Genomic DNA, 22385 nt, shown 5'->3' with positions numbered 1-22385 from the left:
ATCCTCTATACATTCCTTAGTGTCTGACATTTTTCTTCAAACTTATGTTTGTGAGATTCATTCATTTTGTTTTGCAATGTTTTGCTCATTTTAATTGCTGTATAATATTTCATCTTATAAATATACTGCAACATATTCAACTATTGATAGACATTTGTGTTGTTTCCAGTTTTTGCCTATCACGAACACTGCTGAGTCATATGTGTATGTTCAGCCTTAGGAGCTATTGCCAAACAGTTTTTCACAGTGGATGTACCAATTTTACACTTTCATACTCAGTATATGTGAGTTCCTATTGCTCTGCATCCTTGCCTACATTTGATGCTGTCTTATTTTTTAATTTTTGCTAACGTTTGGTATAAAATTATATTTCATTGATATTTTTATATTTCATTGATGTTATTTAACACATCCCTGATTACTAATTAGATTGAGGAATTTTTTTTCATATATTTCTGGGCTGTTTGAACTTCTATGAAAATGTATGTCGTACATTTGCCCATTTGAGGTTGTTTTTCTTGACGATGCATAGTTATTTTTGTATTCTGGATGCTAACTGTTTAGTGAGACATGTTATGTGACACATGCCTTCTATATCATCCTCTTTATGGTGTCACTTTGTGAAGAAGTTTCTAATTTTAATGTAATTATATTTATTAATCCTTTCCTTTATGGTTTTTGTACCATCTGTTTTCACTAAGAAAGTCTTTCCACCTTGAGATCATAAACATATTATATATTGCCTCCTAAACATTTTATAGCTTTTCCTTTCACTTTTTTTTTACTTTTAACTTTGAAATAATTATAGACTCACTGAAAGTTGCAAAAATAGTTCACAGAGTTCCATGAACCCTTCCCTCAGCTTCCCTCTGGTGATATTTTATATAACTATAGTACAATATAAAAACCCAGAAACTGATATTGGTAAATACTGTTAACTAGACTACAAATCATATTCAGTCTTCCCCCAGCTCACATGCATTTGTGTGTGTGTGTGTGTGTGTGTGTGTGTGTGTGTGTGTTTGTGTTCATGGTTTTTATAGAATGTGATCCCATATGTAGATCTACCTTTTATTGTTTAGTGCTTAATCCAAATGGAATTGCTTTTGTTCATGGTGTGAGGTAGGGATTCAGTCCCCCCACCCCACTTGTTCTGGCATCATTGGCATCAACCAGTTGTTCTAGCATCATTTATTGAACAGTCCATCCTTTTCCCCACTGATGTGCAATATCTGTTTTGTAATAAATCAAGTTTCCACATATATTAAGTTCTATTTTTGATCTCTCTCTTCTTCTCCATTGCCGCTCCAGCACCGTACTTTCTTAATTATTTTATATTAATAATAAATCTTACTATATGACAAGATGATTCCCAAGACTTTGTTCTTCTTCAAGAGTGTCTTAGCTACTCCTGGACTTTTTCTCTGCAGTGTAAATTTTAGAATAGGTTTTTCAAGTTTCACCAATAATCTTGTTAGGACTTTTATTAGTACTACATTAAACTGCATTGTGGAGAATCGATGTCTTTGCAATAGTGAATCTTTCCATCTAAGAACATGATTTTGTTCTTAGTTTACTCAAGTTTTCTTTAATGTCTTTCAGGAAAGTGTTGCAATTTTCTCTATAAAAAGCTTGCACGTATTTATTTAGATTTATTCCTAAGTAAATTTATACTCTGCACGTTTTGTCTTACTAATCAGATCATTTCAATTTATTTTCAAACTGATTGTTGGTGGTGTGTTGAAGTGTAATAGAATTTTGTGTGTTGACTTTTATTAACTTTCCTAAAATCTCATTAATTCTAATATATTATTTATAAATTTTGGGAGGTTTTCTGAGAAGACAATCATGCAATCTGTAAGTAATGCCATGGGCTTTTGTAGTTGTTTTGGATCACATTAATAAATTTACTTCCCTTCCTCATTTGCTTATTTGCTCATCATTTTTTCTAACATCCCCAAACTTTCTTCTCACATTATTTTTCTTCTTTCTAAAGCATGTTCTTTAGAAATTCTTTTTTTAAAAGTCTGTTGATGATACTCTGTCTTGATTATTTTTATCGGAAAATATCTTATTTTTGCTCTTGTCTTAAAAGAAAGTTTTAATGGTATACAATTCTACATCTTTTAACTTTATTGAGGTATAATTTATGTATCATAAAATGCACCCATTGAAGGTGCAGTTCAATGGTTTTTAGTGAATTTACCATATTGCACAATCTAATGTGTTACCATAATTAAATTTTAGAACTTTTATATCATCCCAATAATACCACATGTACCCATTTATAATTCCTGTTTCCACTCCCAGGCTCAGGCAACCACTAGTCTATTTTCTATCCCCCAAAATTTGCCCTTTCTGAACATTTCATGTAGATGGAATTATATAAGATGTGGCCTTTTGTGTCTGGCTTCTTTCACTTAGCATTTCACTTAGTATTCTATTGTATAACTATAACTCATTTGGTTTGTCTTTTCATTAATTGATTGTTTCCACTTTTGGCTATTATGATTAATGATGCTGTGAACATTAGGCGTGTCTTTGTATAGGTATGTTTTCATTTCTCTTTGTTATATACCTAAGAGTAGAATTTCTGGGTCGTATGGCAAATTTACATTTAAGTTTTTCAGAAACTGCCAAACAGTTTTCCAAAGTAGCTTCCCACCAGTACTAATATTTGAGGATTTTGATTTCTCCACATTCTTGCCAACATTTGTTATTGTCTGTACTTGACTGTAGCCATCATAGTGGGTGTGAAATGGTCTCTCATGGTTTCAATTTACATTTCCCTAATGATTTTGAGCATCTTTTCATGTATTCATTAGCAATTTGGTTATCTCCTTTGGTGAAATGTCTATTCAAATTTTTGCCCATTTTTTAATTGGGCTGTTTGTCTTATCACTATTGAATTTTAAGAGTTCTTTATATATTTTAGGTACAAGTCTGTTATGGACTGAATGTTTATGTCTCCCCTAAAATTTATATGTTGAGTTCCTAACCTCCAATGTGATAGTATTAGGAGGTGGGGCCTTTGGGAGGTAATTAGGTCATGAGGTGGAGTCCTCTTGAATGGGATTAGTGGCCTATAAAAGAAGCCTCAGAGAGCTCCCTAGCCCTCTCTTCACAATATGAGGATACAAGGAGAAAACAGCCAACACCAGAACCTAACCATGCTGTCATCTTGATCTTGGACTTCCAACTTCTTGAACTGTGAGAAATAAATCTCCGTTGTTTATAAGCCACCCAGTCTACAGTACTTGGTTACAACAATCCAAACTTACTAAGACAAAGTCCTTTGTTAGATACTACGTGACTTGCAAATATTTTTTTCTCACTCCGTGTCTTGTCTTTTACTGGGAGCATGTGTGCCTTGGAACTTTATCTGTGAAATTATTTGAGGCCTGGATAGAAATTGCATTGCTCCAGAGGTGAATTGTGTTTGCTTCTGCCAGTCACCTGGGGTACTTGCGTAATCCAAAATGACTCCTCCGCCAAATTTACTTTCCAGAAATAGGAGAAGGCAGGAGGGAGAAGAACAGGATATGCTTCTTCACTTTTAGGGAAGATGAAGAAGTTGCATATTCACTCCCATCCACAATCCCAGAACTCGGTCATATGGTTACATACAGCTATAAGGTAGGTTGCCAAATGCAGCTTTTAGCTTGGTGGCTATGTGCCCAGATAAAATTCCTATGCAACATGGTAACACACATTCTAGTAAATAACAGAACCCACATTCGAATTAAGGTCTCTATGATTCAAAAGCCATGCCCTTTCCACTTCATTATGCTGCCTTCCTGGAAAGAAGCCAACAGGAAATTATTTTTTCACAAACCTCTAAGAACCCTCATGTCCCCCAGCAAGTAAGCGTCAGAGCCAGGACTTGAACATGGGTCTTCTCAAAGGATCAGCTTCTTGCCACACCACTCTGCCCTCTGTTCCTGGAAGGGGCATTTTTCATGGTGGCATTGTACTTATTCTTTATTTTTCTGGAGAACCAGTAGTTACCCTCTCAAACTTTATCCATTCTCCTCTTTCCAGAGAACTATCTTTACCCTGTGGCCTGGCATCTAGAATTTTTCCAGCCTGTTTTGTGGCACTCATCCCAGTTCAGTGGTGCCCCAAGCATCCTCTGGGCCATTGAGCAGAAAGGCTGGGAGTTAGCTTCAAGCCTCCCTGCCAGGGACAATATTTGGGAGACAGTGCCCCTGATGCAATGCTCACTACAGTGGTCAGTCAGGAAATGACACTGGCCTCACGGCTGCACACAAAAGCATCTATTTCAGCTTGACAGAGGTGAATCTAAAAAATCTTATTGAATGAAGTGTGGATTGGATAACTGTAAAAAAAATAAAAAGAGCTTTGTATAAGTCTAGAAGGATTCTACACTCAGATTGTTTCACAAGTAACTTTAAGTTCTCTCTTCTCTTTATAAAAACAGAAACTAGAAATTATGAGTGCCGCTTTTGTTAGTCAGACAGGGAGAATAGTCGTGAAAGAGCTCTTTTCTTAAGAGAAAGGCCTTGGATCCACATCAAAATAAGATTATATGTGTCCTGTTTTATGATTTCCCAGCTCAACCAAAATTTTCGATAAATCAACCAACTACCGGTCCAAGTCACAGAATAAGAAAGCTTCTGTTTGCTATTAATATAAAATAATAACCGTTTTCACATGAATTATGCAGGCTCTGAGCACCATGTTCAGACTCTGAGAGGGAGGTGCGTGGATGTGATACTGCATGCAATGCCACAGAAAGCATTAGTTCCGAATTCCAGTTCCATCTAACCAACAGTGGCCTTGGGCAAATCATATTTGCTCTTTGAACACAGTTTTCTCACCTGCTAAATTATGGTCTTGGAATTATTGTCTTGATGAAAGGAAATGATGTTGGCAAGCACCCATCATGGTGCCAGACCCACTTTTGAATGTGAGCTTCCTTTGCTGACTCTAAATGAAAGGAGTAGGGATGAAATAAGCCCTGGTGGAACAATGGTATGTGGATAAGCAGGAGAGGCAGATGACATTCCTTCTCATAGCAAATGAGACAGCATGTGGAGAGGGGCACGTTCAGACCCTTCGTCCAAAGGCCAAAACAAGGGGATCTTGGGAACAGAATGCTCAGGACCATCCTGGAGCCAAGTAAAGGTGGGGCTTCAGGAGCATGTAAGAGTTGGGAGCTGCCACTCTAACCAGTGTGGGGAGGAGTCATTCGCCAGGGATAGCACCGCCTTGCAGGTATGCTCTGTGGTACTTTGGAGGGAATTCTGGGTCCTGAGATTTACAAGCTATTTTCCCTGGTAGTCAATGTCCTATGACTTCACCAGCTGCTGACGAAGAATTGAAGAGTGCCTCAGCCTCAGTGCTAGAAGAAGCCCTACTCAGTTCCTCGGAATATCTCTCTCTATCTCTGTCTCTATCTGCCTGTCTCTGTCTATCTCTCTCTATATCTTTCTGTCTCTCTGTGTGTCTCTCTCTGTCTCGGTCTTTCCATGTCTCTCTGTATGTCTCTATCTCTGTCTCTGTCTCTGACTCTTTCTCTGTCTCTCTCTCTGTTTCTCCGTCTCTGTCTGTCTCTCTTTTTCTCCATGGCTCAGTCAGATGGAGGAATCCTCATGTTTCACTGGTTGCAGTTTCTGCCTTACCTCTATGCCCATTCCCAGCCCACAAGATGCAGAAAGAGCTGCTGCTAGCATGAGCTATTTTGGTCAGCTGAGTCACCATGCCAGAAAATAAGATATGACCCCATCTTGTGTCTGGTTTGAGGGGCTGGAACTGGTTGGGGCCTCAGGACCACCGAAAGCTCTAACTGAGACCTGTCCTATTTAAACCCAGGGTCCAGCCTCTGCCCTTGTGACCCAGCCCCTAACTGGAGAGGGCCAGCCAGCCCTTTGCCCCTGGGATGAGGACTCCCAGGATCAGGTGGTGCCCGTCCATCACAGCCCCTCTGCAGCCACTGGGCTTTATGTTGGGACTGCTGTTCCCTGATGCCCCGACTTTGCATTACAGTTAATGATACCTCGGGACTTGGCGATACCAGGGCCCCACTGGACCCTGCGCTCTCTCAGGTGAGGGACCACACCTGTTTATGCCCCTCATGCACATATCACAGTGACTAAGACACAGTAGATGTTCAATAAACATTAGCTTCCTTCCCTTTATTGTTCCTCCATAAGCAAGCCATCTGAATCTCAGTTCCTTTACCTTCAACCATCATTCCTGTCTAGAAGGACTTCCCATCTCCTCTTTATATCCAAGTCCAACCCAGGGTCTGGGCCCCAGCTACCACTCTGTCTACACAGTCTGAACCCCTAATCCCCTAGCACTGCTGTCCCTCTGGCTGCCGCCAGCACTTGCTGCCTCGTATTTGCTGCCCTTCACTCCCCTGCGTCTCCTGAAATCATAGGCGGAAGTCGTCTGCACTCAGGCACGGGCATCTTCTTCTGGGAAATCTCAAAGGAGTCCTGGATCCCCAAAGGGTTTAGAACCCCTATTGGCAGGAAATGAGGAGGCCTGGAAAGGCTCTGACTAAAGCAACCCTTTAGCAAGGCTGGCCTGGCAGTGTGCAGGTGGGTTCCCCGCTGCCTTTTTGTAAGGTCCCCATTTGGGGAAGGTTCTTGGTGCCACCAGTGTGGTGGCATGTTGGTGTGTGTGCTTTCTAGTGACAGTATTCAAATGTGATAACTCAGTAGTGGTAGCTATCAGAATAGACTTATAGTTTTTCTTTCTTTCTTTTTTTCTTTTTTTTTTTTTTTTACACTCTGAACATTTTTAAAGCAGAAATCATTTTAACTTGGCTAGAGTTGAAACTAGAGAAGGAATGAATCACCCTGGTCTCATCTAAAATAGATAAGGAGGCCAGGTTTGCTGAGAGCCGTAGTCAGCCATTTGCTTGAACACCACCCACAGCTGCAGGAAATGATACCCCCCTTGTAAATAAATCACCTGCTGGCAGCCTCGCCTTGGAATATTTATAAGGAAACAGACCTGAGAAGGAAGAAGTGTAGGTCTGTGCTGCAAAGATGATTGGAACAAGGGCTTAATAGTCTGACTGCAAAGCTTGATTTGTGTTTGCCTACAGGAAGACAGGGGAGAAAGAAAGCAAAGTTGCCGCTTCTATTTGGAGAGAAATGGTGTGTAAAATTTTATGTCATCTTCAACAGTGTCGTGTCCTTGTGTATGTCCCTGAGTCTTTCTCGCTGCAGGAGAGGGGGACTTAAAGGAGTAGTCTGATTCTCTCCCTTCCTAACCTCCAAGTTCCGGCAGGGCAACCCGGAGCAGAACAACCTCAAGTATCTGAGAGGGGTCCCCGAGTTTGCTCCCAGATTATGCCAAAGCCCCATCTGTGCCATGGGCCGCAGGGACGCTGACCTGGCCCCCCTTCTCCAGTTCTAATGTTGATGAAGCACTTTGGATGAAAGGGTTTCTGCCGCTGAGAAGAGATACAGACGGACCTGGTGTAGTATCAGTGTACACTTATCTCAGTGCAGAGCCAGACACTGCAAGGGGACCCCCAAGTTCAATGAGCACAGTGTAACCTTAGGCAAGCTGCCTCCTCTCTGAGTGTCTTCCTCACCTCTATCCTTCCCACTATTTAGTTTGTCTCATCTATTAAATTCCTCCAGGGACAATGGGGTATCACACCCCTGCCCCCTGAGGAAATCCTCAGAGAACCCCAAGAACGGCATACCATGGTGTAGTAGAAGGAACATTGGATGTGGAGCCAGGAACACTGAGCTGCGTGGCCTTGGGCCATTGATTTAGATTTCGCTGAGCCCTCAGCAGCACCAACTGATTCAACAACCATCCATGTATTGCATCCTTGACCTACATGCACCACTGTTCTAGGAAGTGAGGTAAAGAGGTACAAAAGGCAAGATCGCATATCTCCAGGGACCAGAAATGTGAAAGAAAGCTGGCAGTTATAGTATAATAAAGCAAACTACTGCTAGAGATGCACAGAAGATGCTAGGGGGTTGAGTAGGGGGCACACCACACAGCCTAAGGGGAAGCGGTTGTGACACAAGGTGGCATCTGAGCTGAGTGCTGAAAGATGAGTAGAAGTGAGCCAGGCCAAAGAAGAGTGGGCAGAGGGGACAGTGAAGGTGAAGTCCCAGGGATGGGAAACATCCTGGCACACGGAGAAAATGAGAGCATTTTGGTGCTGCTAAAGCGACACGAAATGGGTCTGGATTGTAGAGAGGACCAAAATATAAAGGACTTCAAACCTCAACCTAAGGAGTTTGAATCCTGTAAATGGTCTTTTTTAAATGTACCCCAGAGCATATATCATTCCTCCGCTCAAAGCTCTGCCATGACTCCCATTTCCCCCACAGTAAAAGCCACCGTCCTTCCCGTGGCCCACAGGCCCAGCATGGCCTGGCTCCCAGCTATCTCTCTGACCTCCTCTCCTTCCAGTGTCCCCCCTGCACATTCTCTCTCCAAACCTCCTCCTCCCTAGGCCTCAAACAAGCCAGGCAGCTCCCGCCCCAGGACCTTTGCACTGCTTGTTCTCGCTGCCCTAAATGCTCTGTAAGTCTCGTTGAAATGTTACTTCTTGATGAAGTTTGCCCTGATCATCCTTTTCAAAACTTCAGTCCTCTCCTTCCCTCATTCCACACTTTTAAACTCCCGTACCCTGACTGATCTTTTTTTCTTTCAGAGCACTTATCACCTTTTAACATACTGTATGATTTTCTTACTTTTTATGTCTCTTCCAGCTAGAATATAAACTGGACCACAGCAAGTATTTTTAGGTGTCATCTTTAATGCTATATCCCCAGCACCTAGAATAGTGACTAGCACATAGTAGGCTCTCAGTAAATGTGTCTTAATTAATGAGTAACAAAGCCAGGGAGCCATTGACAGGCATTGGGTAAGGGAATGACATATTCAGATTTATAATTTAAAATCACTGTAGCTACACAGTTTAGACTTGTGGTGGTTTTCCCACTCCAGTATTTTTTATCACGTCCCATATTAATCAATTCATTTAAATCACTTGACCCAGTCCCCACATTATGAACATGCAGATATACAAAAACATCTAATTGAAACAAAAGTTTCTTGAAACAGTAGTTATCTTTTCACTTTGCAATGCTGTGACTTGTTCTCTTTTATATCTATTCAATGGCTTTGTTTTTTAAAATACACAATGGTTGCTAACTACTAAATTGATTTCACCACCTACCAACAGATTAAGGATTGTAGTTCAAAAACACTGGTATAATATTCGGAAATCAGATAGTGATGATGGTTGTACAACAATGAAAACATACTAAAAACTACTGAATTGTACATTCTAAACTGGTTTAAATGGGCGATTTTATGTTACCTAAATTTTATCTCACAAAAAACAATTTTTAATGGCATAAAGGATTAATTTAAAAGAGACCAACCTGGGGATAGGAAAACCAATTAAAAATGATTTTAATAAAAATAAACCAAGTAAGAGGTGGACAGAGATAGTCAAAATAGAAGGGCAGTTCCAAAACTATTTATATGTTTGGCCCTGCCCCACCGCATGATGCAGTCATGCTGACATCCAACTCAGGGACTTTCTCTGCTGTCACGAAGAGCAGCTAGAGCACACTTTGGAAGGGCAATTCTGGAACTATTTAGAAGGTTACACTGGAAACCATAAGAAGTAGGAAGAGTCAAGGATGATTCTAGACTTCCACTTTTGGTACTAGAGGATGATGGTATCACCATTTGAAATCAGGAACACAGCCAGAGCACAAAGTAGATAGCATTTTTAGTTTAAAAAAGGAACCTACGTGCATGCACTCCTTCATCCGTCAATGCACGGAAGAGCTACAAGCTCCGTGCTGCACTGCTGGCCAGCCAGGGAAGCCCATGGTCTGCGATGAGACGTCCACCAGCATTCAAGCGGTGGGCAGTGGGAGAGGCCAGGAGGGAAGGGGTACATAGAGACTGGGAGTGTGCCATGGTGCAGAGACTTTTAGAAGAAAAATGACCAGCCAAGTCCTATATCATGAGATATAGGACCTGAAAGTGAAGAGGCGACAAAGATAAAGGCAGAATGGCAGGCAGCTAGAAGGTTAAGGCCTGCTGGGCCAGTCTCAGATGTTTTCTGGAATAGCTCTCCCAAGAGATTCACAGCCACGGAACCAGCTGGGCCTTGGGCCGTGACGGGCCAACTCATCCTTCACAGTCTTTGCCCACCTTCTTTCATTCTCTCCTATCCCCAAACACAGCCAGGCTGTCTCTCGCTCCATTTTAATGGCTTTCCTACATGGACATCAAAGTGGCCTCTGGATACCCATCACGGAAATTTTCTGTTAATAAGTTTCCTCCCTCTGGACCAGGCAAAGATTGGGTTGTTATAACATCACCAAAGGCTGGGTTTGGTGGAAATAGGAAAATGAACATTTTTCACTCTGGAGGAAAGAAATGCACGATTATTTATTCAGCTAGACACAGTTCTCACATGATTCTAGCAGTGGAGTCTTCTACCAGCCACCCAGAGAGGTAGCCCAGCTATGAGTCCCTGCCTGAGAGGCAGACTTCTCTTCAGGAGATAGGGGCTCAGATCTTTCCAGGCAGGGTTATGATATTAGACAGATTTTTTTAACACCTTCAGAGAATTATGCAGCCTCTTCAGAAAAACAAAGTAAATCACTGGAGGGGTCCAGAGGGCAGAACTAGAAAAGAGAGCATGAAGACGTGACCAGCTTCTGTTTGTCAACAGGCTTGAATTGCTATTTTGCATGTACAACCATATGCAGCAACTCCAGATACAGAGATGAATATGGCAGAGTCTTCAACCCCCCGGGGGCTCATAAACTAGATGGTAAACACACACACACACACACACAACGGGCAAACGAACAAAAACAGTCTCTGGGAAATGCTAAAACAGAAGTGCAAATAATGGGTGGCTGTGGAGGTGGGGGTGTGGGGTTCCTGCAGCAGGAGAGATTTACTCTGTCTGAGAAGGCTTCCTGAGATGGTGGAATCTGAGCTAGGCCTTGAAATGTTGGCAGATAAGGGAGTGGAGAAAGGAGCGCAAGATTTCAAGGTGTCTTCTAGGAAGGGGAGTAGATTGTTATGGCTGGAGAGAGAGCCCGGGGATGGAAAAGGACACTATGGAAGATGTTGTGGGAGATAATAAAGGTCAAAATTGTGAGAGCTTTGAGTAACTTGTAGAGGAATATACACTTGGAGGGAGCCAGAGAAGGTTGGAGAATGGGGTTTCCTCCTCCAACCCAGCTATCCTGGGTCTCTCTCAGAGGAGGGTTTGTCTTGCAAGAAGAATTCACACAGGACTTCTAAAGGGTGCCCCAGCTGCTCGTCACAACAGCAGAGAAAGTCCCTGAGTCGGATGTCACCGTGACCACATCATGCAGCGGGGCAGGGTCAAACATTTGTACAGACTTGACGGGGAAAGCGTGGAGAACGCCCATCTGCATCTATTAGAGGTCACCTCAGACTACCCTGGCCCTGCTCTAACAATGGAGGGGACGCTCCTGCTCCTTGAGGGCCCCACAAGGAAGGCCACCTAGAGAAAGCATGCCTTTCAAAATCCATGGGATGGAGCCCAGATTCCAGTGTATCACCTGGTCCAGGCAAACCTGGTCACTATGAGCCGAATTTCCTCAATGTAGGATGGCTCAGTCCCTTCTATTGGATGCTCCGACATGAAACAAACAGGCATTGCATGGAAAAATCTCATGGCCAACCACTTCATCCTTCTGAAAGTCTCTTCCTTGACTTCTCTTACACCCTTGCTGTCAAAGCGTGGTCTGCAGACCAGTAGCATTAGCATCAGCGTCAGCTGGGAGCCTTGTGGAAATGTGGAATCTTGTGCTCCATCCCAGAATTACTGAGCCAGGCCGCTGCATTTTTACAAAACCCTCAGGTGCTTTGTGTATACCTTGAAGGCTGAGAAGTTTGTCCTGTACCATTCTTTCCTGCTTTTTATGTATCCCTCTGGCTATTCTTTCTTAGTCTTTCTTACCTTTACCTTCACCTGCCCCTTTTAATGCTGAGAGATCCTCTGCCCACCCTCTTTCTTATTTCTCTACCCCCTCCCTGGGTGATCTTAGCCACTCCCATAGCTTCAAATACTATCTGCCTTTCATGGACTCCCTAATCTGTACAATTAGCACCAGAGGCTTAGCCAGCTTGCCAGCACAACTACTCTCCAGTGGCAACTCTGCCATCCTTGCAGGGGGCTCTGCCATCTCGTAGCTGCTGGAACTGGAATACATAGCCTCCTCGGTTGTTGCTGCGGAAGAAGTGAATGCCAGAAGACATTGCTTTAGCATTACTCAACATTACTAAGATTCGAAACTTAGTGAAACATATATAGGGTTCAGTACTATCCAAGGCTTGAGGCATCTGCTAAGGGGTCTTGGAGTATATCTCCTGTGGATAAGGGAGAACTATTGCATTTGTCTGTTTATATAGTTGCCCTACTTCTCCCAACGTAAGCTTTCTGAGGGCAGAGCATTTGTTTTGTTTATTGCTATGTTCCCAGTATCTGGAATGGGGTCTGGCACATAGGAAGCATTTAGTGCCTATCGGATGAATGAGTTACTGATATAATGAATAAATGGATGGCCTGGATGGTGTGTGCATATGGGGGCCAGAGTACGAAGAGTGATAAAAGAGGAGCTTGAAAAGTAAGAAAGGGTCACATCACAAAAGGCATTCTAAGTCGTATAAAGAAGACTTTACTTTATACTGCAAAGTGTAGAGACCCATTGGAGGATTTTAAAAGAGGAGTGATGTTCTGAAGGATCACTTGGGATGCAGGTCAGTGGATGGGTTGGAAGAGGGCCACACGGGAGGCAGGGACGCCAGCTGGAAAACAATGGTGGTGGTTTAGGCCTAGATGGTAAAGTTTGCCACATACAAGGTACTCTACAAATATTTGTCAAGTGAATTAATGAATAAAAGAATGATTGGATATATGAGTGAATGAATAAGCAAAAGATGTGAGGCCATATTTTTTAGGCTACAACAGTAATCTATAAACTTTCTGGGTTGTATACCCCTTCTAAAAAATTGAGCATGTATCACGTACATACGCATCCACACATATTGTTGTATTAATAGCTTACGTACATTTAAAAATAAACTCGGACATAGATTAAGAAAGGGTAAACTAAAATAAATAAAAGATTTAATATTTTACTGGCAAAAAAAAGTGGAATGAGGATGACTTTAATGGGTTTGCCTTGAGTTTAACTAGAGGCTGGAAGGATGCAGTTCCCTTCGTTCGTCCTCAAGTGAGGAGGACTGAGAGGTGGAGCATACCTGGGGAGAGTGGTAATGGGAATTTGGTTGGGCATGTGAGCTTTGACATGCCTTTTCAACATGCCCGGGCCCTGCTAAACTACACACAACTCCCCATAGGTGTGATGCTTTTCCTTATGACTGAAATTTTGCCTATGTTCTTTCCCACTCTTGAATAGTGCTCCCTCCCTCTCTTTCAACCACTCCTAAGTCTGACCCCTGAGGAATATGAGTCATTCTTTCTATGTCTGACCAAGAGCTCCCACCTACCTTGTGAGCACAGAACTGCTTCCCACATCCCCCAGGTGGGGGTAGAAGTCTCCAGAGCTAGAGGAGAATCGTCAGCTAGGCCCCATGGGGACCAGAATGGGTAGATGGACAGCCTCCAGGCAGGACCAAGGCAGCCAATGCAGCCAGCTCTTGTTAGTGCAGTTACTTCTCCATGAAACGCAGAGCTCCCTGACATGGCTGCTGCCTCTCCTCCCTCCCTGGGTTCTGGGCCCCAACCTTGGCCAAAAACAGTGCCCTTGTCAGTCCTGTTCCTGTCCTGGCCCAGTTCCTCAGGCTGACTTCCCTCCCTTATGCCAGTCTTTTCCAAAGTTGTGTCAGATTGAAAGTGATACCTCGTGCCATCACTCAGGGGATGAGACAGAAGCCCTGCTGCCATTTCTTTTGGCTTGAGGGAAGAGTGTCAGTTTACTTAATCCGGTCCCTAAGAAATCTTCTCTGGCCACCACTGGAAATAATGTACTGGGAACCAGTCTGGGGCCACCATTCCACTGCAGCCTGACTCTAGCAGCCTCTTGGATGATAATCGGGTATGCAGTTAGCTACTTTCCTGCTCCCAACTGTTACTGGGAGGTGATTAAATATCACCTCATGCATTAACCATGTATGGGGACAGGGCTGCCAGAGCTTCATTACCCACCCATCCACCTGCGGCCCCCTTCCCTTCATCACCGACCATCTGGATTGACACTTTGATTGATTGCTGAGGGTTCCATTGTGTGCGAAGTTGCTGCCAGCATTACCTGGTGATGGGGAGGGGAGCAGTGTTGTAGCCAGCCTGTCAGTCTATGCTGAGAGCCCCCTTTTGTGGACTTGAGCACATCATCCTGGCATTTTCATGGGAGCTCTCATTTTTGGGGTGCATAAAAATTTTGTGCTAGGACAGTGTCTTCCAACTCACCATCCGCTCCAAATCCTATAGAAGGGACTTTGGCCAAAAGAGTCAGAATTCAGCAGTTTTGATAAACCCCCAGAGAAGATCATCCCTGGACCATTTCCAAGAGTGAGAAATAAACACACCAACTCAGTCACAGAATAAAAAGTCGGTAGCTTGCAGAGAAATCTGCACAGCTGGGAAAGAGAAAACTGCAGATGATAAATGCCTCCTCTTTCAGTGGGCAAAGAAGAAATGGCAAGCCACTGCGTTCGAAGCCTTTGGAGGAAGGAGAAAATAATTTACAATTTTGCTTTTTGATTGAAGTGCTAATGGCTGTGGACTTAATTTCAGCAAGAGGGAAATAAGAGGGAGGCTAATATCTGCTGAGTTCCTGTCCTGTGTCAGACATGCGTACAGCGTCATACACAATTTTGTGTATATAACTCACTGAGTCTTTACCACACACAGCGTGATGAGGCAGGTACTTCTGCATTCATTCGTGGGATGAGGTAGCAAGTTCAGAGAGGTGACATAGCATGCTCACAGTCTCACAGCTTGCATATGGCAAAGCAGTGATTCAACTCAAGCTGTCTAATTTCAAGTCTACCCTCTCTCTACTGTACCACATGTTCTCCCAGCACATTTCAGGAAAGTGGGAAACCAGAGAGGGTCTTAACTCACATTGTAACAAAATCAGAACAAGAAACTTGAGAGCAGTGTCACTGAATAAAATTAGTTTGAATAATCTACATGTAAATAAGGGTCCCACGAGGCATCCATCCAAGAGGGAATATAATTGTGCCTAAATGCACATTATGTTGAATAAACCAATTCCCCTCAAGTACAAGAGTAGTCGTTATTGAACACTCACTCCTACAATAACTATTGTACTTTAGAGGAATTGGGCGGGGCCTAAAAGGGAGTCTCTGAGGCCTCCCTACCAACACTGGGATGTAGAAAGGGCAAGCAGGAAATGGTTTGGGGGACCTGGTGCCCAGAGCTGTTTTAAATCCTCACTTTCAATTCTCATTTTGAGAAATTACAACTATCGTCATTAATATTAGCAGTGACCATTGCAATAGACTACATATTTTCTCTTCTCCCCCTTCAGCCAGAGATTCATATGTTGAAATCTTAACCCCCCAGAGTGATGGTGTTAAGAGGTGGGGGCCTTTGGGGCGAATTGGTCACCATGGTGGAGCCCTCATAAATGGGATCAGTGCCCCTCTACCAGACCCAGAGAGCTCCCTCTCCTTCTTTCTACCATGTGAGGATACAACAAGAAGTCTGCAGCCTGAAAGAAGGTCCTCGCTGACCATGCAGACGTCCTAATCAAACTCACTCCAGAACCATGAGAAATAAATTTCTGTTGTTCTGTAGGACTCTGTGATAGCAGCCCAGACAAAGACGACCGTGCAGCTGCTCTGAAAGCAATTCCAAAGCCATGTTGGGGGTTTCGGCACGGTGGTAGAAGGTAGACAACTCTACCTGTGAGGTAGTTACCTGTGCTGGTGAGGAGCCAGAAGAGGAGGGGTACAGAGAGTCCCAGAACCAGAATGTTCAGAGCACAGCGGATGGTATCTGAAGGCAAGAAGTAAGCTGTGGACTTGCCAAAGGAGGAGGCACACGGAGGGAGAACCGGGAAGACATTCTAATATTTTCCCGTCCTGCACGCTCACGTACTGGCCAGATATATTGCCAAGGAATAAAGCTCAGACTAGTTCAGAACAGCGTTTATTGTCAGAGAGAACTTCCTGCGATGGTGGAAGTGTTCTTTATCCATGCTGTCCAATATGGTGGCTGCTAGCCACACACGGCTCCTGAGCACTGTAAGTGTAGCTAGTGTGACTGAGGAATTATATTTTTATTTATTTTTATAAACTTTTTATTAAAATGTAAATAGACACAAGTGACTAGTGGCTCCCAGATTGGATGGCACAGGAGAAGAAACTAACCTAAAAGTTTGATGGAAGGAAAAGTAATGGGAAAATTCTGGCATGTAGGTCATATCTGTAGGGGGTCAGCTTTAATCAGGCACTGCATTGGGGAGTTCCTAAGCAACTCTGGGCATTTAGACAAGGAAGGGAAATTCCACAGGAAGGAGAGTGGCTGAGGAGGGTATGGAGACGGCCTTGCTAACTCAAGTCCTATTCATTTAGCATCTGGGATTTGACCAGATAGACGTGGCTCCTGTAAGTACTCACACTGTAATTTCAAACTTTTTTCTTTTCCTTCCTTCCTTCCTTCTTCCTTCCTTCCTTCCTTCCTTCCTTCCTTCCTTTTCCTTCCTTCCTTCCTTCCTTCCTTCCTTCCTTCCTTCCTTCCTTCTTTTCCTTTTCTACCTTCCCTTCCTTTCCTTCCTTCCTTTGTAAAAAAAAGTTCTGATGCAATGAAATGGTATTTATTTACAGGCCTGAAATTTTGACCTATGGGTCCCATTATCCTAGCAATTGCCTCTCTCAATTAATGTATCTATCATCTTTGCCTGAGGTTTGTGACTGCAGTTATAGAGGCATTTTTTGTTTTCTTCCTAGACTCATACAGGGTGCAATCTTCAGAGCATCTTCAGAAATCACCATGTCCAAACCCTTTATGTTACATATGGAAAGACAAATGCTCAGAGCATAGAAAGACTTGCCCCAGGCCATCCTGTGAACTGGCGGAATGGAAGAAATTAGAAATTGCGCATGATACACCCAGGCCTTCCTTAGCCAGGAACCACTCATCCTCTTGGCCTAGGATGAGTCTTCAATTTTGGTCAGATTCTCGTGTGTTTCTGCTGTCTTTAGACTCCTCTGAAAAGTCTTCTTCACCGTCTGCAGCTCAGATACTTAGAACTTCTAACACAGTCTTCTCTCTTTATCTAACCTCTCAGGCCCTGATGGAAGTTAGGCCAAAGAAGAGTCACCTTCCCCCACTGCTCTCCTACAATCTCTTGCAATGCTGATAATCTAAGACAGCCATCTCAAACTGTAACGTGTGTACGAATCTCCTTGGGATCTTGTTAAATTTCAGATGCCCACTCAGTAGATCGGGCAGGAAGCCTGAGACTGCATCGCTAACAGCAGGTGACAGCGAGGCTTCAGGTCCTTGGACCACACTTTGAGTAGTGAGGCTCTCGACTCACACTCTGGTCGTAGAGGGCAAGAGCTAAAAGGCATTGTCAGAGGTCAGGTTCTCTAGCAGCAGAGTCTGAGCCAGCAATTCCTATAAAGTGATCTCCAGAGAAACCGGTAAGATAGTGAGGGAAGTAGGATGAGACGGGAGAAGAAGCTGTAGGATAAGCACAGAGGTGATTCAGTTGAAATCTAACCTCAGCCTGATCCCAAGGGCAACTCCGGAACTTAAGTGATACCAGGTTTTGCCCCAGTATCCATCAGTCATTGACCCTGTGCTGCCCCTGAGAGAAAGGCATAACCTCCCTGGATAACCCCCCAGGCATTTTCAGGACTGGTGGCTCCCATTTGGTCAAGGGCAAGTGTCTACAGAAGTATACAGGTGTGATCTATCAGCATCCAACACTCCCAGCAACTAGGGATCGGGTTACCCCACAACATAGGGGATCTGGGCAGGCCACCAACAGTCTACCACAGAGGTCTAAAAGTCATCCAGGCCCACTGCTTCATCCTCACTGATTTTCATATCAGAAATTTTATCTTTGAAAGCTCTGTGTATGTAAATAGAAAAGAGAGAACTAGAACTACAGACACAAAATTGTTCATAAAGATCTCAGATTGACTTTCTTGTGTTTTTCTGTCTTTCATACTTTCTACAATGAACATGTATTAGCATAAGGCAACAATCAAAATAAACCACTGACACCCCAGCTCAGGATCTAAGAAACATTTTTCTGTATTTAATAACCATATATCGAGTGCCTATTATTACCACTTACTGCTGTGTGAATCGGATCAGTGTAATACTAATGATAGGGCATAAGTCTGAAATGCAATTTGTAGCAAAGGGAAATTACAAGCTATTCAGTATGGTCATAAGTTTGAATCTATTTTCTTTTTTTCCAATGCTTTGAAAATTATTCATATACATAGCAAATGACCTGGAACTAGAACAGCCCATTCATCAACCCCTGGTTTAGCAATATGAAATCCTGTGTTAAACACAGGTCTTGGCAAAAGGGCAAACAGAACTCAGACCTCCAACTCCTGTTTCTTAGAGACCACACAGCCCGTCTGCATGCCATGAGCAATTTTCATTTCGACGGGCATCCTTCTTTTTTTGCACTGCCTAATTAAGCAATCAAGTTAATTGAGATTAATGGCTGGGTATTTACTAAAGATTAATGATTTGCCAGAAATCCTTTGGGTTTGGGAACCCAGCTCAGAGGAGCAGAAATATTCCTTGGGAAAACTGGAGATGTGTTGGTGGAGCTGAGCCTTAGCCCTCAGGCCTCTGTGCTCACTTCTCAATTCTCAGGCCTTCTGGAGACAGCAGGATGCCAGAGGCCAGGGAGGGAGGAAAAGAAACCTGGGGGATTAGCCCTGTCTTCAATGCTGCTCTCTGAGCTGTAGGGCCCTACAGCTCCTGTCCATGTCTCCGCCAGCCTCCTCTACTGAGCAAGGCACAGCTCCCACTATGTCCAGGGGTCAGGTCCCCAGCTCACAACTGTGCCCCTGGGGCCTGGACTCCCAGTGAGCACTAAGGCATCTCCCAGTCCTAACTGCTTCTGGCCTCATGGTCTCAACCATGGCTCCTTCTTAGAATCCTTGAAGGAGATGTTTTTTAATGTTGATACCCTAGCTATACCCGAGATCTGGAATTGGGGGACCCTTTTTGTAAAAGTTCCCCGGGGTGAGTCTGTTGTACAGACCTCGATAATGAGATCAAGGAGTATTTTTAAGCCTAGACCTCTCAGGGAGGAGTGAAACAAAGAAATTAAACCACAGCCACTGATAAGCTACTGACACCAAGGGGTTATCAGACTGAGGGGAAACAGGGCAATCAGAGCAGGACAGAGGATATGCCAAATGGTAGTACCCTTCTCTTGTTGTCTGTGGACTAGGAAAGGATTTTATTGGTTTCTTCTCATCCCTGGTGGAGAAAGAATCAATGACTTGGATTTTTCTGTCCCTTTTTATCTTAACTGATCCCCTCTACTGTCTTAGCAGAGGCCCCACAGATGTAACTGCAGCCAGCCTGAACACTTTCATAAAGGGAAGGCTGTACCAGCTGCCACCTGCCTCCTTCTAAAGGAGGGGGCGGGGATTCTGTCTCCTCCCTTCCCCTGGTCACTCAGCCTGCAGGTATGATGTGGGACAAGAACTAGACTCTTGTCAGGCTATTGGTCTTGCCAGTCAGGTGATGATGATTCCAGTGTTATGAGATCCTGGCCTTACTTCTTCTTCCCCCCCTCCCAAACATCAAAGGCTTCGAGAAACTTAATTGCGTGGCTCTGTGGTCAAAGACCTTTGAAAAGAGGCGGGAGTATGCACCTGTAGAACTGAGTAGGCGGAGAAGGCTGAGTTGATCGTTGGTGGGAGGTGAATGGAAAAGGGGAAGTTCCCTGAGAGTTTGCGGAGATTTTGAGATGGATGATGGGAGATCTTGGAGCAGCCACCCTACTCAGATGAGGGAATGGGGCAGGTATGTGGTAGCACACAATTCTGAAGTTTTGCTATGCTTCCTTCATGGATATATAATCCCCTTAGATGTTTTCCAGGAGACAACAGAATCAATTTAAATTGCTTTTCAATTGTATTTTGATGTAGGACCAGTGCAACACCTGAATGAAAGCTAAAGCTCAAACGAAGAGTCCCGAATTCATTCTGGGACACATATCTACCAGGTGCGGGTTAGGACTGAATTGATGACATATCTGCACAGTGCCTGGTACAAAGCAGGCGGGCACTCGCTAAGTGCCAGATCTCACTACACCCTCCCACATCCATCCTTCCCTACGCTAGTCCCAGAGAATACCGTTTTAGCCTAATTGCAAGACACAGGCCGTGTCTCTTTAAGGGGTGACTCTGATAGTGGTTCATTCAGGCCCTGGAAGCTGCTGATTTTGTGAACTCCCGGAAAATGGCTTGAGGGCACTCCAGACCTGGTGGTGGGGGTACACTCACGTATTGCCAACACCGAAGCATGAGGCCTAGGGGCAGTTTACTTTGGGTGCCAACATTCCCTGGCAAGGTCAGACCTCTGACAGCTTCCTCCGAGATGTGGTCACTCAGGTGATAGGGCACAAGGTGATAACGCCGATAATGTGGCCGCTGTCCATCAGCCCACACCCCTGTCCCTGTCCCTGGCTCACTCAGACTCTCAGGCCAAGCTCTGACCGAGCCTGCAGGGTTGGTGTTGTGGGAGGATGTGGTGAGTTGCCGCTGGACACTCCAAGAACAGTGTCTGTAATTTAGCCTGGAGAAAGTAGCTGTCCAGACGCAGGCAATTTTGACTTTGATGTGAGCAGAATTACAAAGAATCATAAAAAGAGCCTGTGATTTGGGCTGAAACCCTGCCAAAGCAGTCTTGGCAAACCCTGCCAAAGCCTGGGTTTTTCTAAAAGGAAATACTTGAGAAGTCAAAATCTTTACCACTAGCTGGCAACAGCCTGTGGCAGTGGTCCCCAACATTTTTGGCACCAAGGATTGGTGCTCCTATGAGACTCCAATGCCTGATGATCTTAGGTGGAGCTGAGGCATTGATGATAGTGCTGGGGAGCAGCTGCACATACAGATGAAGCTTCGCTTGCTCACCCACCGTTCACCTTCTACTGTGCAGCCCAATTCCTAATAGGCCATGGACTGGTAACCTTGTCCTTTGGGGTCAGGGACCCCTGGCCTTTGAGAATGGCCCCAGCCTCATACTCTCACCCCACCATAGTTGGCCTCAGCTCCTCACAGTGGTCAGGTTCCTGGCCCCCTCCCAGCCTTTGCCACATAGTGCCTATTTGGCCAGAAGTCACCCCTCCCAGCACCCACCCTTACAGTGGCCAGCTTGTGTTCTTGTCCAAGTTTCACATAAACACCACTTTGCCAGGGAAGCCCTCCTGACCACCAGCCTCCAAGAGTTCGGAGGCCCTACTGTCCTTGCACCCACGCTTCTCTTTCATTGCACTAACACCTGTTTAGTTGCATCACTCTGAATAATCACTTCACTGCCCTCTGCCCTGTTAGACTGAATGTTCCACAGAGACAAGGACCACAGCTGCCATGCTCAGCACTGCACTGGAGAGCTGGCTCAGGGCTAGCACATGGCGGGCACTAGGAGCACATTTCTGAATAGGTGAATGAAGGAAATGGTTTTTCAATGGGACTTTCTGTTACCTAAAAGGTGTGGTCACAGTCCCCAGACAGGGATCTAGGTAGGAAATCTCATTAGCAGAAGAGGATCTAGATTTTGTGAACCCTGAAGCTTATATAATTTGGGAGCCACTTTGAAGAAGAAGAATATAAAATAATTGTACTATAAAGTTTACAAAAACATGATGGGAGAACACATATCCATGCCAATCCCAGGACTTGCAAGTGAGGGACTCTACAGCTTAAGCTTCGTTAGCTTCCTGGAAAATCCATTCCCCTCTGCCTCTAAGTGAGGGTAAGCCAGAGAGACTTCCAGGGTACTTCTGCTGATATATAGCTTTGGGGTATAAGGTGCGGGTGAAGAAGACTTTTCCCCCAGCTAACCCTTCCTCCTCCCCCTCCCCTTCCTGAGCCTCAGCCCTTTTGGTTAATTTGGGCCCTGAGAAGTTAGAGGTGCAAGGAGCTATTTTCCCACTCTTTTGGAGGAAAGAATAAGTGTATGCTAGCTGTTACACCTATCAGGCCCTTGATGGAATGAAGCCATATGTGTACTGAATGGATTAGTAAATCCAGATTCTCATTCAATTACTGCCCCATAAGCTACTAAAAGTACCTGAAAAGGGGGCTCTTCATAGTTGAAGAGAGAGGGTAGGGAGGCAGAGAAACCAGTATCACCATTCTATATCCATTTCAAAGAT

The sequence above is a fragment of the Pteropus medius genome, unplaced genomic scaffold, assembly GCF_902729225.1.
Source record: "Pteropus medius unplaced genomic scaffold, Ma_sr-lr_union100, whole genome shotgun sequence".
Taxonomy (NCBI): Eukaryota; Metazoa; Chordata; class Mammalia; order Chiroptera; family Pteropodidae; genus Pteropus; species Pteropus medius.
The sequence above is the reverse complement of the archived record's forward strand: the minus strand, read 5'-3'. Positions refer to the sequence as shown.